Source organism: Lontra canadensis, unplaced genomic scaffold, assembly GCF_010015895.1.
Source record: "Lontra canadensis isolate GAN:19392208 unplaced genomic scaffold, GSC_riverotter_1.0 scaffold173, whole genome shotgun sequence".
Taxonomy (NCBI): Eukaryota; Metazoa; Chordata; class Mammalia; order Carnivora; family Mustelidae; genus Lontra; species Lontra canadensis.
Window position 1 is genome coordinate 1,735,805 of NW_022631167.1, and position 16,894 is coordinate 1,752,698.

At 42.9% G+C, this 16,894-nt stretch overlaps 1 protein-coding gene across 4 annotated transcripts in view; it reads left to right on the forward strand.

Moving 5' to 3' along the window:
• The window catches only part of ADCK1 (aarF domain containing kinase 1), a 120,209-nt gene that overhangs the window by 27,281 nt on the left and 76,034 nt on the right, over window positions 1–16,894 (forward strand). The window contains exons 1-2 of one of the 4 annotated variants that reach the window (XM_032846239.1): window positions 5,134–5,138; window positions 9,209–9,215. The exons of the other annotated variants lie outside the window; for them this stretch is intronic. The gene's annotated coding sequence lies outside the window, so the exon portion shown is untranslated. Of the gene's footprint in view, window positions 1–5,133; window positions 5,139–9,208; window positions 9,216–16,894 lie in introns of those variants that run through there. 4 annotated transcript variants of the gene reach the window in all.

A 16,894-nucleotide genomic window follows, 5' to 3' on the forward strand; every position in this document is an offset into this window, starting at 1 on the left:
CCCCTCTGGCTCCTGACAGCAGCTGACTCCCAGCCAAGAAGTGGGGGGTGTGAGGGGGGCAGGAGCCTTGCATGGGAGGGGCTCCTAACCCAGCGTAGAGGGTGATGGGGTGTGTACCTGGGAAGGCCTCCTCTCTTATGGTTAGATCTAATTGTGCTGCCCTTCCTTTGCATGTGCACCATCTGTCAACCCAGTGTGCAAGCTTTTGGGTGAGTTTTCATGTACCCTGTCCCTCAGGCCCCCTTTTGCTGCTTTCGCTTCTCATCCCGGAACATTTTGTCTGAAAGTATTGTGCACAGAAGCGAAGGAGAGAAATGGAATCCTTGCTGTCTTGGTGACTGGCTTTCTCGGAGTTTGCAATAATTTTTGCAGGAGCATGAGCTGCATTTAATGTGCTCTGCTTGGGTCACGTAAGGACCAGGCCTGTGGAAAAGGGAGACAGAGTCTGCAATGGCACCCAGGGCCTCCTTTTTAGCTTTGTACCCAAACCCTTTTGAGCACTGTGTTGTAAACCTGCACAACTTTGCATGGTGGCCCCGATTTGGGGTGAGTTCTGGAGGAGTACCAACTTGGGCCTTAGTGTGGTCTGGGGAGAGACTTAGTGGGACTGCTTCCATCCATGGGGACCCTGGAGGAAAATGGCATCACTCGGGCTTCTCCTGGGAGATTGCGCTCGGTGTGCAGTGGATTGTCTGTGTTCCCAAGCAGGCCATGTGCCTGTCATGTTGTCTTCTTTTCTTTTTTTGTTTTAAGATTTTATTTATTTGTTAGAGAGAGAAAGAGAGTGAGAGAGCACAAGCAGGCAGAGTGGCAGGCAGCGGCAGAGAGAGAGAGAAGCAGGCTTCCCACTGAGCAAGGAACCCAATGTGGGACTCGATCCCAGGACCCTGGGATCATGACCTGAGCCGAAGGTAGCTGTTTAACTGACTGAGCCACCCAGGCCTCCCTCATGTTGGCTTCTTGGTTGTTCTAGATGTATCAGTGACCTATGGACTGGCATATCCCTTGTATTTAGAAAAAAACAACAACAACATGAAATTTAAAAAAAGGTGAAATACATAAGATCTAAAGAAACATATAAGAAATAATTTAGTGATCACTCTTCTCATTGCACTATATCTGAAATAATCCCTTACCCATACAATTGTAGCCACTGGGGTACTCCCCTTATTCCAACTTTCCTCCTACAAAATCAGAAGCAAGCACTATCTTGAATTCATTAGTTATCATTCCCATGTACTTCTTGGAAACCAACTATTCATGTATTTGTATGCTATTTTTCATCCTATTGACTTTTTCCTTTACTTGGTTTTGTTCTAAGCAAGATTGCAGGCTTGATAGACTAGCTGTCTTTTTTTTGGGGGGGTCTGCATATGCAAATAAGTGTCCTGGGGGGGGTCCCTGGGTGGCTCAGGCATTAAGCATTTGACTTCGGCTCAGGTCATGATCCCAGGGTTCTGGGATTGAGCTCCTTATCGGGCTCCCTCCTCAGCAGGAATCCTGCTTCTCGCTCTCCCAATCCCCCTACTTGTGTTCCCTTTCTCGCTGTGTCTCTGTTTGTCAAAAAAATAAAACCTTAAAAAAAAAAAAAAAGGAAGTGTCCAGGTACTGGAAATCGCCTCTCCTACCATCTTTTTGCATGCCATCACCGGTACCGGGTTGCCCCGGGAGAAACAAGACTGTACCAACAGATTGCAGATGCTGGGCCGAACTCTGGCTTGTGCCTACTATTGCTGTGGTCTTTCCCCTACTGGGTTTGGCCACTCTCTTCCTAGCTCTTCTCCTCTCCTAGCTCACCGTGCGTATTTCCTGGGGCTGTTTTGAACTTGCAGTTGCCTGATGAGATGGTATTTGCCGTTGCTCAGAAGCAGTGATCTCTTTCCAGAGGCCACAGCTGAAATAAAACCAAAAGCCTTGTGTTTCTGGTGATGGGAGGCCATTGCCATTTGCTAGGCATCCCTCCATACTGGTCAGTGCAATTATGGCCTTAGTTACATGTTTGCATGTATCTGTAGCTTTCTTGTCCACCCAGGCTGCCTGGACACACAAGGCTGGCTTCTTGCTGCCACAGAGCCACTCGCCAACTGTTCCTACTACCTGGTTCCTGTGGGGTGGGTGGAGGAGGCCAGCGAGTACTGCTCCCCAGAGATGAAGCTGTGTTGAGGGTTAGCCTCCACCTAAGGGAGCAGGAGCTGGAGAAGTGCCAGCTGGAGACACTGTCCTTGCCCATCTCAGACTCCATCCAGACTAACCATGGCTGGGCTTCTCTCTGCTTTATTGCTTTTCCCACTGAAACCCCCCCGCACAGTTTCCTTTCCTGCCCTGGATTGGGTGCTTCCACCACATCCTCGCTGTTTCTCCCTCTGCTCACTGCGGTACCAAGAAGTGGGGTGATGCTACGTGACAAGGGACGGCATAAGCTCGGACTTCCTTACTGCTAAAGTGGTTTTCTACTGCAATGGGTTACCAAGGATGGCAGGGAAATCTATCTGGAAGGGTAGCTTTCCAGAAACAGAAGAGATTCTGGCTGGCTCTCACGGAGGTGGGAATGGCTCTCAGATGATCAGGGACACCTGAGGACCTTATAAAGTGCAGGTCCCTAGACTCTATTCTCCAAAGTTCTATTTTCAGTGATTCTGGTTTGAGGCCTGGGAAACCTTACTTTTAATGAGTTCTCCAGGTGGGATTCTGAGGCTAAGAACAAGTGGCCGAGCAGCATGGGACAGGCACAGCACTAAGGGTTCTCTCTGTATTATCTCCTTTAACTTCATGACAATCTGAGGTATCTACCCCCATTTTACAGACGAAGAAATGGAGGCACAGATTAAGTGATTTGTCCAAGGGTCTACGGCTAGTAAGCAGGTGTATTAGCTTCCTGTAATCTCTGTAAGAAATCGTCACAAATTGGGTGGCCAATGACAACAGAAATGTATTGTCTCACAGTTCTGGAGACCAGAAGTCCAGAATCACGGTGCCAGTGGGGCCATGCTCCTTCTGGTGGCTTCAGACATGCCTTTTGAGTGTGTCATTCCAGTCTCTGCCGCTGTCTTTTCTTGCTTGGAAGGATACTTGTTTAGTATCAGCCAGAATCTCTTAGGTTTAGGGCCTATCCGGGCAATCCAGAGTGATCTCATCTCAAGATTCTTACCTTAGTTCCATGTACAGAGATCCTTTTTTTCCAAATAAGGTCACAGTCTCAAGTCTAGTGGGGTTAAGACAAGGGCATACCTTTTTGGATGCCGCCATTCAACCCACCACAAGGTCTTTGATTTAATTGCAAATCAGGTGGCTCCTGAGCCCTTGTCTATAATTGGGTGCCTCCTGGCTCTCTCATCTGAACCGGATGAACTTCTAGGGCTCCTCTAGGCCAGCAGCAGAGGAATGGATTTCCTCAAGGGAGTTTGAGCATTTGTCAAGCTGTGACAAACCAGAGTTTTCCTCGCCCTCTCTCCCACCCTCTCAGCCCTCTGCCATCTCTCCTGAAACCCTTTGGGCTGTTTATCTCTGACTCCACAATTCCCACACCTTCCTGTGCTCAGGAGGTGAGGCCACAGGGGCTGTGAGGCCCAACTCATACTGGCTTGGGTGGGATGCACTTCTGCCTCAGTGTCCACGTCACCCAAATGGGACTCATTGGAAAAGCAGGGGTAGATGGAAAGCCATGATATAACTAATAAACTTGGTGGAAGGCAGTCTGCAGCCATAAGGTTGATGGAGATGCTTGTTAACTGCACTAATAATCTAATAGCCTGTTCTTGATTTCCCGCTTCTCACCGTCTTGGCCCCAAGCAGCTATTTTCTACCAAATTAAAATCCACTCAGCTCCCTTCCTGTCCCTGAATAAAACTACCCTCAAAGCTCTTGCCTGTTACAGCAAGACTTTTTAATAGACTTTTCCTTGTAGAACCGTAAGACATATGTCCAATTAGCAGAATAACTTCACTTAAATATACAGATAAACTGTTGACTGGTAATGGCGGGACATCTGTGAGGCTATTTTCAGGCAACGTGGTTCAGGGACTGGGGCACTGCCCCTCCCCCACCCCGGATCCTCATGGCCCACACTCTGTAGGATGAAGAGGGATGTCTCTGTTCTCTGCCTGGTCACCCTGCAGAGTGCCCAAGCCACTCACTATTCATACAAATTCAAGCAAAGTTTTTATTTTTATTTTTTAAAGAGAGAGAGAGAGAACATGTGTGTGTGCATGAGCTTGGGGGGAAGGGTCAAATGGAGAGAGAGAGAATCTTAAGCAGGCTCCATGGAGCTTGACTGGGACTCCATCCTATGATCCTGAGATCATGACCTGAGCCAATGTCAACAGTTGGATGCTCTAGGGTACCTGGCTGGCTCAGTCATTTAAGCCTCTGACTCTTGGGTTTGGCTCAGGTCATGATCTCAGGGTCCTGGGATGGAGCTGCCTTGGGGCTGCATGCTCAGTGGGTAGTCTGCTTGAGATTCTCTCCCTCTACTTCTCTCTCTATCCCTCCCTCTGCTCTCTCTCTTTCTTTCTCTCTCTAACATTAATCTTAAAAAAAAAAAAAGGAATCGGATGCTCAACCCACTAAGCCATCCATGTGCTCCAATTGTGTAGCAAATTTTAATTGAGCACCTGCTATCGGTCGGGCACTGTGCCAGGTGCTGGGTGTATGGCAGTCTATTCTTGAAGGGTAAGAGATAATTAACAATCAGTGGAACTCATGAGAACATCCTTTTCAGAAGGGCAGGTGTGTGTCTTCCCTGCTTGCTCACCCTCAGCACTTAGAACAGGGCTTGGCACACAGTGAGCTCTTTTTAGTGAATCAGTGAGATAGGCAAATGAGATCATGTCAGCTGTTGCTGAGTGCTCTAGGAGAGAGAAACTGTGGTCATAGGATAAAAAGTGACTGAAGCAGGGCTGGGGAAGGGCTCTCTGATGTGGGGTTTTGTAGCTGAAACTGAGAAGTGATGAAAGAATGGCATGGGGAAGAGCTGGGAGAATTTTGTTAGCAGATGAGGCAGGGCTGTATAATTTACAGGACTCAGTGCAAAATGAAACTGTTGGGTTCTGGCTCGGGTTGGGGATATTAGTCTCCTCTTCCTGTGGCCTTACAGCCCCAAGCCACAGTCGCTGGGCAGTTCCCAAGAGGTTGCAGCCTCGGTGCTGGGATGTGCTCAGGATCTGGATTGGGGGTGGGGGAGGGGTCCCTGCTGAGTCTCCTGTTGAAGCTGATGCTAGTCTAGAATGGGGAGGGTTACCACCTGACCTGTGTATGACTCTGCCCTGCCTGGGCTTGCACTCAGGCCCCCAGCGGGGATGGAGGGCAGTGACAAAATGCAGATCTCTCCCACCAGTGTGATCTGATTGCCACTCTGGGTGGAGAGCAGCCGGCTGGGGGTGAAGGTAGGGAAACTGGGTAGAGCCAGGGCTCTGGGGGTGGAGTGGGCAGTGGGCAGCTGAGAACTCACTGGGGAGGTAGGGCTGTGCATGAGCCGAATCCCCTGGTGTGTGCTCCTTTGTCTCATCTGGCTTCCTTTGCAAAACATAAATTCAAAGATAAAATTAAGAATTTTAAGGCAGTGACTGTATTAGTTTCCTATTGCTGCTATAACAAATTTATCACAAACTTCGTGGCTTAAAATACTGACTGATTCATTAACAGTTCTAGAGGTCAGAAGTTGAATTGCTTCTCACTGGACTGAAATGAATATGTCAGCAGGGCTGTGTGTTCCTTCTGGAGACTCTAGAGGGGGAACTCACGTCCTGGTCTTTTCCACCTGCATTCCTTGGTTCATGGCACCCATTCTCCACCTTCAAAGTTGGCAACATTTGGCCAAGTCCTTCTCATGCTGCCAGCCCTCTGGTTCTTTTCTGGTTCCCTCTTCTACTCAAAAGAACCCTTAAAATTACACTGGGCCCACCTAGTAATCTGAGATCATCTCTTGATCACAAGATCTCAAGATTAGCAACCTTAATTTCATCTGCATCCCGAGTTCCCCTTTGTCACATAGGGTAACATTGTCCCATGTTTTAGGGATTAGGGTGTGGACATTTTTGCTGGGGAGCAGGCATTATTCTGTCTTTCACATTAAACTGCCAGCGTGGGGCGCTTCCAAGAGTGGGCCCAGTGTGCCCTGGGAAGGGGAAATATCAAGCCTAAGGGCCCTGAGATGGGAATGAGCCTGTTTTATTCAAGGCCCTGAATGGAGGACAGTAGGATGGAGTAAAGTGATTGACAGAACATGTGGTGTAAAGTGAGGCAGGAGAGGTTGGCTTGGGCCAAGAACACAGGGCTCCTAGGCCACACAGTGAAGGGTTGAGAATAGCAGGATAGCATCTGTCTTTGAATCTTAAAAAAAAAAAAACTATATAAAAATTCAGATGAATTAAAAATTAGAAAATATGATGAACTCTGACACTAGATCTAAAATATGTTGCTATAGGGGCACCTGGGTGGCTCAGTCAGTTAAGCATCCTACTCTTGATCTCAGCTCAGGTCTTGATCTCAGGGTCATGAGTTCAAGCCCCACGCTGGGTTCCATGCTGGCTCCCCACCCTGGGAGTGGAGCCTACTTAAAAAAAAGTCTAAAAAAAATATGGTGCTATCATTCTTTCATTTTCTTTTTCTGCTGAAGAGTTTTAAATTACAGAAATCATGCCATCTCACCTGTAATTTCTGTGTGTATCTCTAACAGTTGAGGTTTTCTAAGTGTTCCCATCATTATCACAATGAATGAAATCAGCAAGAATTCTTTATTTTTTTTAAATTTATTATTATTTTTTTAGAGAGGGAGGGGTGGCGGGTGGGGCAGAGGGAGAGGGAGAGAGAATCTTAAGCAGACTCCACGTCCGGTGTGGAGCCCAACATGGGGCTGAATCTCATGACCCTGAGATTGTGTCCTGAGCTGAAACCAAGAGTTGGATGCTTAACTGACCGAACCACACAGGCACCCCTAAGAATTCTTTAATTTTGTCTTATTCCTATAAGTGTTATGCTGTCCCCCAAATGCCCCTCCCATTGACCCTCATGGTGCACCTGAACTTTGTGCCTGTTCCCTCTTTCTGAGGTTAGAGTGAGGCTTCCTTCCCGTATCTTTGAGGATTTTGGTTTCTCTTCCTTACTACCGGTCCCCAAGGTCTCCAGGCTGTGAGGAAATGAAGAGGACTCCTGTCCCCCACCCAAGGCATGGCCTGAACGGGGATGGCAGGGAAGGGAGGGGAAGCAGGCTGGCTGGATATGTTATTCTGCTTGTGGCCTAACATTTGTTTTTCTTGTCTGTAATTGCCATTCCAGAAATGCCCTCGCTCTTCTAGCCACAGAGCAACTGTTGAGAACAAATTAATTATGCATCTTCTCAGTGTGTGTGATTAAGGGGCAGATGGAGGGAAGGGTTCTCTTCAGTTTTTCTGGCAACTAGGTTCCCAAATGGATGCTTTCCAGACCAAAGAGTGCATGTCCTGGGCTCCTATGGGCATCTGGATTTGTCTGTGTGGTGGCAGGCTGCTCACTGGCAGGCAGACTTACAAGTTGCCAATATTATTAATCCCTTAAATTTGCAGCATATTCACTGTTTGCTGAGGGCTTGCACACTCACATCAGCTCATTTGTTGGGATTTCAGGGATGCTAGAGCAACTTTCTTTGCTTAATACCCCCTAAATCATTGCTGATGCTTATAATTCCACCATTAGAGATTAATTCCTTTGGCCTAAAACTGTTTCCTATTAAAATGCAAGTATCCTTGGCAGCTGTGATGCATGTTTTATTCATTAAGCCTTCTCAGCCACTAGCAGCTGCCCTCCCTAAATGCCCCCTCCTACAACTTTCTTTTTAGGATGGCCTTCTCTGAAACAGAACCTATATTTGGAACCTATCCCTTTCCATAGAATTCTGCTCTCAGTTTCTGAGGCTGGAAAAACAGGTAAAGAAACTCCTGCCAAGGTGACAATGACAGATAATTTCTTGTATTATCATCTTGAGGGCATATTTGCATTTTAGCTGGAAATTTCTGGAGACACAGTTCTTAATGCAAAGGAAACTGTACCTCTTCATCCTATCATATCATCCTATGATGGCTTTGGATCCCCCCTTTATCAGACTCTCTTAGAAAAGCAGAGGAAAGGTGCCTGGCAGGACGCATTGAGAGCAGATCCATTCTGTGTAACACAGATCAGGCATTGGCTTGGAGCATCGTTCATCTGAAGATGGGAGAAAGAAGTAGATTTGGCCACGTGTAACCTAATGTCCATTTTGCAGAAGGAAGATTGAGGTGTAGGGACAGCGGTCTAGTTGCAATGGGGCTAGAATGAGGGTTTTGACTTTAGAGCCCCAGTAACACAGTTGTGGATTTTGAGAGTCAGAAGACCCCTTAGGAATAGTCTAGCTCTGGGACAGCAAGCACATTTCATCCGCTGACTCCATTCGGTAGGTAGCATTTGTCTGACACAGGGTAGAGCATACACATGTCTTCACCTGGGCTCAGTGAGTGTCTGCTGTCGTTGATCAGTAATGTCTGGTGTGTGCTAACAGAGGGGAGACACGTACACCCCCCCCTTGCTATTGCTGCTTCTGCCTTATCTCTCATTTTCCAGGTAGGCCAGCTGAGGTTCAGAAAGCTGGGAGGATTCATTCAGGATTTCTCTGGTAGGGCCAGTAAGGTAGGGACAGAACTGGTGCAGGTGCGCCTGGGTGGCTGAGGCGTTAAGAGTCTGCCTTCAGCTCAGGTCATGATCCCAGGGTCCTGAGATCGAGCCCCACATTGGGCTCCCTGCTCATCGGGAAGCCTGCTTCTCCCTCTCCCACTCCCCCTGCTTGTGTTCCCTCTCTTGCTGTGTCTTTCTCTGTTGAATAAATAAATAAAATCTTAAAAAAAAAAAAGAACTGGAGCAGAATCCAGGTTTTCTGAGTTCTCTTTCAGAATCTTTTCTTCTGAAGAAGCCAGATATTCTAAGAAGCACTTCACTGGTTAAAGAGCACTGTGGCCCCTTTATTTTTTTTAAGATTTTATTTATTTATTTTTGTCAGAGATGGAGCATGTGCACACAAGCATGGGGAGTGGCAGGCAGAGGGAGAGGGAGAAATAGGCTCCCCACTAAACAAGGAGCCTGACATGGGACTTGATTCCAGGACTCTGGGATCATGACCTGAGCTGAAGGCAGATGCTTAACCGACCCAGCCACCCAGGTGTCCTAAGACCACTGTGGTCTTGAAAGTTGCAGTGCCTGGGTTCAGGTCCGAGGTCTGCCCCAAGTTAGCTATGTGCCCTTGGGTGGGTGATTTAATCCTTTTGAGCCACGGCTTGTTTATCTGTAAAGTAGGTGATAATAATTGTGTCTACCTTATAGGGTGGTTAGGGAATGAAATAAGAGAGTACATATATTAAGTGTTCAGGTTAGCGCCTAACACATAGTAAATAGTTAATAAATACTAGTAACTTAATTTAAATGTTAAATTTTATTTCATTGTCATTTTTATTTAAGATTTTATTTAGAGAAAGAGAGAGAACATGTGTGTGAGCAGTGTGGGGGAAGGGGAGAGGCAGGGGGAGAGGAAGGGAGAGACTCTCAAGCGGACTCCATGTTGAGTGTAGAGCCTGATGCAGGGCTTAATCTCATGACCCCAAGATCATGACCTAGCCTGAAATCAAGAGTCAGATGCTTTACCCACTGAGCCACCCAAACGTACCTCATTGTCTGTTTAGGTTCTTGCTGGATACGGGCACAAAACCTTCCCACAGTCACCCTGTTTGCAGAATCGCTCAGGGTTACCCCTCAGACACCCGCTTCTCATCCTTCCCTGTCGAATGCTCTGGGATCTTCTGGGTTTGAAGTGCTCTTGGGATTTGTAATTTGGTGATGAAATTCCCATAATTTTTTTATTCTTTTCTTTAATAGCTTTTTAAAGATTTTATTTATTTGTCAGAGAGAGAGAGACAGAGAGAGCACAAAGCAGGGGGAGCAGCAGGCAGATAGAGAAGCAGGGGAAGAGAAGAGAACAGGCCAGGCTGAGACTCAGAGCGGAGGGGAGGAGAGGAAGGCCTGGGTCCAGGCTGGAGAGGATTTTGACAGATGGAAAGGCAGGAGGGGTGGTAAGATTGTGGAGTGACCTGTATGGAGAATGGGGAGCAGAGGATGGCGTAGGACATGACTGGTCACTGGGTCGGGGGACAGCCATTGAGATGGGGCAAGAGATAAAGCCAGTGGGTGCCTGGGGTGGATCCTTCCAGGCCTGCAAATGCAAGTGGAAGTTTGAATTTCATACTGAAGACCCTGGAGACTTTTGAGGGTCTTCTTTTCCCACTGTGGCCAGTGTCCACAGCATTCTGTCCCTCCCTGGACCTGCCTCTGTGGGCTGCACAGGACTGTGGCCTTATCCATTCGCTGTACTGAGATCTTCCTCCTCCTGAACCTCTCTTGCTTCCTTCTCTTAGTGGCTCCCTGATCTCTGTATTCCTGGTGCTTTCCAGGCCCCTGTGTGTTTTTGAGTTTATCTCTAATCTCAGTGGCCTAGCTGGCTTACTAGAGCAGCTTCGGGAAGCCCAGGCTTGACCAGGCACCACGGTGGCTGTGTGGCCTGGCTGTGGGAAACAGCTGAGGCTCTGCAAGTGGTGGGAGTGGGGCGTCGTGAGCACGCAGGGAGGCCACACTCAGGGCCCATAGCGGGCATTGGCTGCCTGGAGTTTTCTTCTAACCCATGAGCAGTGTTTGACCGTGTGTGTAGTGGGCAGCAGAGTTCAGTAGAAAGAGATGGCTTTTGGAATCAAAGGCAGTGACTTGAACCCCGGATCTACCTACTATGTATTGGCTAAATAACCCTGGGAAGCCACCTAACAGTTTTGAGCATCAGTTCCCACATCTGTGTAATGGGGAGAATGAGAGTTCCCTCCCCACAAGGGCTCTTACCCTCATTCAGGTGAGATAATGTGTGTGAAAGGTTTCATGTGCTGTAAAAGGACTATGCCTTTACTAGTGATGATCGTTAGTACAGAGTGTGTGATGAGCAAGACTTTGTTTCTTGACAGCTTATATTCAATGCTGGTATGGTGAATCAGCAACTCAATAGTGGTGATTATGGAGAAGAGTATGTGAAAATTATAAATCAAGAACCTATTTGTGCTTGCATTACGCTGATGGGTCATTTGGCAACTTAAGTTTGATCTTTATTTTAATATGAAATTATTAGATGTCAGTAAAACATAAGATGATAGGAAGTTCATACATGGATATTCACAACATTTACCATCTATTAATGAGGACTGATAAATTGAATGAAGTTTTTTTTATTTCAAAGGCTCAAGACTTCATATATACATGAAGTGTGACTTAAAAAAAATAACTGATTTAAAAAAATAAAATAGTGTTCTGAAATTAGGTAGTAGTGATAATTGTACAACTTGGATTTAGTAAAAACCACTGAATTGTAAACTTTAAAATGGTAAATTTTTGGTTTGGGAATTATTTCCTAATTTAAAATTAGAGAAGCATTTATTAAAGCAATAATTATGTTGCTAAAAAATTTAGAGATTCAAGAAAAATATTACCCATAATTTTACCGAATCAAACTCATTATGATTTTGATATACCTTCTTTTCCTTTTTAAAAAATATTTATTTATTCATTTTGAGAGGAAGAGAGAGAGAGTGTGAGCACATGAGTAAGGGAAGGGGCAAAGAAGGGAGAGAATCTTTCAAGCAGACTCCCCGCTTAGTGAGAAGCCCAACCTGGGGCTCAGTCCCACAGCCCCCGAGGTCACGACCTGAGGTGGGACCGAATCGGACCCTTGACGGACTGAGCCACCCAGGGCACCTCTTGATATACCTTAATACTGTTATGTTACATCCATAGTGTTCTATCAATATAATGAACTGTTTTTCTCACTTAATATGTTATCCTTAGCATTTTCCATGTTGTCATGTAGTCCATTTAAAATAGCTATTTAATATTTCTTTTACTGTTACATGATTTGCTTAGCTATTCACCATTTCCTACTCTATGATGCATCTGCATATGTTTTTCTATTACAGTTAACACTGTGCTGAACATCTTTGTACGTAGACTCTTTTCCATGTCTTAGATTATTTTCTCAGGAGAAGTTTCTAATTCTATTCTATTTTTATTTCTATATATGATATATATGCATCAGAACATTGCTGAGAGAAATTTTTAAAAAGGTCTAATAAATGGAGAGGTGTACTATGCTCATGGGTGGAAAGACTCGATATTGTTAAGATGTCCGTTCTTCCCAAATAAATCCTTAAATTCATGGCAATCCCAATCAAAATCCTAGCAGGCTCTTTTGTAGAAATTGACAAGCTGATTCTAAAGTTGATATGGGAATGCAGGGGTTTTGGAGGTAGCACTAGAAAGTAACCCTGAAAAAGAAGAACAAAATTAAAAGACAAATACTATTTGATTTCAAGCCTTACTATTGACTTATAGTAGTCAAGACAGTGTGGGATTATTGTAAAGACAGACAGACTGATCTATGGAACAAGTAAGAGTGTCCAGAAATAGACCCACATGTATATGAACAAGTAATTTTTCATAATGGGACAGAGGCTATTCACTGTAGAAAGATCTGTCTCTCCAACAAACCACTGGAACTGTTAGATTATTCATACACAGAATTATATTTTAATCCATACCTCCTCCTACATGTGACAACTGATTTCACATAGGTCACATACCCAGATGTAAAAACCTAAAACTATAAAACTTGTAGCAGAAAACATAGGAGAAAATGGCTATAGCTTGGGGGTAGACAAAGATTTCTTAGGTACGCTACCAAAAGCATGATCCATAAAAGAAAAAGTGAATAAATTTACTTCATCAAAATTAAAAACAAGTTCTTTTTGGAAGATGTTGTTAAGAGAAAGGAAAGACAAGCTAAGACTGGGAGAAAATATTTACAAATCATGTATCTGATAAAGTACTTGTGTATGGAATATATGAAGAATTCCTAAAAAAAAAAAAAAAGAATTCCTGTAACTCAAGTATAAGAATACAACCCATTAAAAAATGGACAGAAGATTTGGACAGACTTTTGGCCAGAGAAGATGTAGAGATGGCAAGTAAGCATAGGAAAAGATGCTCAACATCATTAGTCTTTGAGAAATACAAATTTAAACTGTAATGAAATATCATCATGCATGTATGAGAATGACCAAAATGAGAGAAACTCCTTACACCAAGCATTGGGGGGTATGTGAAAGAGCTCTCATACACTGTGGTGGGAATGTAACATGCACAACCACTTTAGAAAATAGTTTAGTTTCTTAAAAATTTAAACATTTACCTGTCATGCAATTTGACCCTTACATTTCTGAGTATTTACCCATATGTCCACGCAGAGATTTGTACATGAATGTTTATAGCAGCTTTATTGGTACTTCAAAACTGGAAACACCCCAAATAAATATCAGCAGATGAATGAATAAACAAGTTGTGGTACATTCATACAGTAGAATACTACTCAGTAAGAAAGCAATAAGCTCTTGATACATGCAGCAACAAAATGGATCTCAAAAGGTTACATTGAGTGAAAAAGGCTAGCCACCCCAAAAATAGTTATGAGCTGTATCATGTCATTTATATAAAACTAGAAAATTCTAGATTTTACTAACAGAAAGCAGATCAGTGGTTGTTTGGAGATGGAAGGTATGTGGAGGGTTGGAGCTTGGCAAAGGGATATTGGGAGCTTTTGGGGAGTGGTGGATATGCTTGCTTGATTATAGTAACAGTTTATGGACGTGTACATATATCAAAAACCATCAGGGGTGACTAGGTGGCTCAGTCAGTCAAGTGTTTCCCTTCAGCTCAGGTCATGATCCTGGGGTTCTGGGATTGGGCCCTGCATCCAGCTTCCTGCTAGGTGGGAAGCCTGCTTCTCCCTCTCTCCCTCTGCTGCTCCCCTTGCTTGTGCGTGTGCACACTCTCTCTCTGTCAAATAAATAAAATGAAATCTTTTCTCTTCCTTTTTTTTTTTTTTAAGATTATGTACTTATTTATTTATTTCAGAGAGAGAGAGAAGATGAGAGACAGAGAGCATGAGAGGCAGGGAGGGTCAGAAGAAGAAGCAGACTTTCTGCAGAGCAGGGAGCCCAACGCAGGACTCGATTCTGGGACTCCAGGATCATGACCTGAGCCAAAGGCAGTGGCTTAGCCAACTGAGCCCCCCAGGTGCCCTAAATAAATAAAATCTTAAAAAAAAAAAAAAGTATCAGATGGTACCTGTGTAGATTATTGTGGGTCAACATACCTCAGGAAGGTTGAGGTAACAATGATAACAATGGACTATGATCTATTGAAAAAAGTAGAAATCCATGAATCCAAATGGACAAAAATAAACAGATGAATAAATTGAGAATTTGATAAGATTCAGGAGTTCTTCCTTGCACAGTACTTAATTATAAGAAGAAAACTAACTTTTTTAAGGGAGGAAGCAGGTGGATAGCCATCTTAATGAAGTGATCAAATTAACATTGCCTGTAGGAAGACAAATCAAAATTGTGTACCACCCGATAGGATGTAATGAGAATAGAGCCTTTTATTAAATTGTTGGATTTGATTAGCTAAAATTTTTTTAAAAAGAATTTTTATATCTATCTTCACAATGAATATTGGTTTGTAGCTTTTATCCCCCCTTATATTTAATGTCTGATTTTGATATTGGGGTAATGCTGGTCTTGTAGAATGAGTTGGGAAGTATTCTGTCTTCAGTTTTCTGGAAGAGTTTGAGTGGACTTGGTATTATTTCCTGCTTAAATATTTGGTAGAATTCAGCTGTGACACAATTGAATTAGATAGAATTAGGTAGAATGGATAGAAATTTTCTTGTCTGATATGAATATCACTAGTCCAGCTTTATTTTAATTAGTGTTGGCATTTATTAGAGAGCGAGGGAGAGTGAGCAAGCATGAGTAGGGGAGGGGGCAGAGGGAGAGGGAGAGAAACAATCTTAAGCAGGCTCTACACCTAACACAGAGTCCAATGCGGGGCTTGATCTCACAACCCTGAGATGATGTCCTGAGCTAAAATCCAGAGTAGGACACTTAACTGACTGAGCCACCCATGCGCCCAAGGAGTCTTTCTTTTCTATCCAAACTGACAATCTTTGGCTTTTAATTGGGGTGTTTAGACCATTTATATTTAATAGGATTATTGTTATGGTTAGATTTATGCTTTCATCTTGTTATTTGTTTCCTGTTTGTCCTATTAGCTCTTTATTTCTTATTTCCTCTCATACTTTCTTTTGCATTGAGTATTTTTTATGGTTCTTTTTTATTTCCTTTGTTGCTTCTTTGTTATTTTAGTGATTGTGTGAGTTTACAGCATACATTTTTAACTTGTTACATTCTGCATTTAAGTGACACTATACCATTTCACAAATTCTTATAAAGTATACTTTAATTTCTTTCTTCCTAGCCTTTGTGCTGTTAATGTAATACATTTTGCTTTTGCATATGTTATAAATTCCACATTACTTTGTTATAATTTTTGTTTAAGCAGTCCCTTATCTTTTAAAGAAATACAAAATATAAGGAAAAATTCTTGTATATTCACCTATAAAGTTACTATTTCTAGTCTCTCTTCTTTCATATAGTCCCATATTTTTCTCCCATGTCCTTTTCCTTCTACGTGAAGGATATCCTTTAACATTTTTTTGTTGTACAGGGAGATGAGTTCTGTAAGCTTTTATATGCCTGAAAGAGTTTCATTTTACCTTTCTGTATTTTTTTAAACAACTTAAAAAAAATATTTTATTTATTTATTTGACAGAGAGAAAGCACAAGTGGGGGGAGCAGCAGGGAGAGGAGAGGAAGAAGCAGGCTTCCCACTGAGCAGAGATCCCAGTGTGGGGCTTGATTCCAGGAACTTGGGATCGTGACCTGAGCTGAAGGCAGAACATTAACCGACTGAGCAACCCAGGTGTCCTTTGAAAGGTGTTTTTCCTGGGTATGGAATTTTCTTTCAGTGCTTTCAGTGCTCTACTCATTGCTCTATTAACTTCTGCTTGTGTTGTTGCCATGAGAAATCTGCTGTCATTCTTATCTTTGTTCCTCTCTCCATGATGTATATTTTTTCTATGGATGCTTGTAAGATTTTTCTCTTTATTACTGATTTTGAATAACTTAATTATGCAGTTTCCTTCATGTTTCTTATGCTTGGGGCTTTTTGAGATTCTTGGATCTGTTTATAGTTTTTTTAAAAATTATATTTGAAAATTCAATCAATTTTGAAATCATTTCAATCATATTTGAAAATTTTTCAGCCATTATTTCTTTACATATTTTTTCTCTACCCTTTCCTATCTCCATTCCTTTGGAGATTCCAACTACATATTTACTAGGTTGCTTGAATTTGTCACACAGATCACAGATCTCTTTCCATTTAAAATTTTTTTTTTCTTTGTGTATTTCATTTGGAATAGTTTCTATTGCTAGTCTTCAAGTTCACTAATCTTTTCTTCTACATTGTCTAATCTAATCTAATTAATCCCATCTAGTATATTTTTTATATTTCACATTATAGTTTCATCTCAAGAATTTTCATTTGTGTCTCACTCTCTTTTTAAAAAAATATTGTTCTTGTTTCTGCTTAACTTTTGAACATATGAAGTACAGTTATAATGATGGTTTTAATGTTCTTCTGTACTAATTCTAATATGGGTTTCATTTCTGGGTTTTTAAAAATTATATTTTATTATTATTATTTTTAGTTCTGAGTTGGTTTTGATTGATTAGTTTTCCTCTCATTTTGTGTCATATTATTCTGCTTCTTTGCATACCTAGTAATTTCTTATTAGGTGCCAAACAGTACACTTTTATCTTTTTGTATGGTAGATATTTTTGTGTTATAAATACTATTAAGCTTTGTTTTAGCACACACAATATTCGGAAACAATTTCATTCTTTTTCAG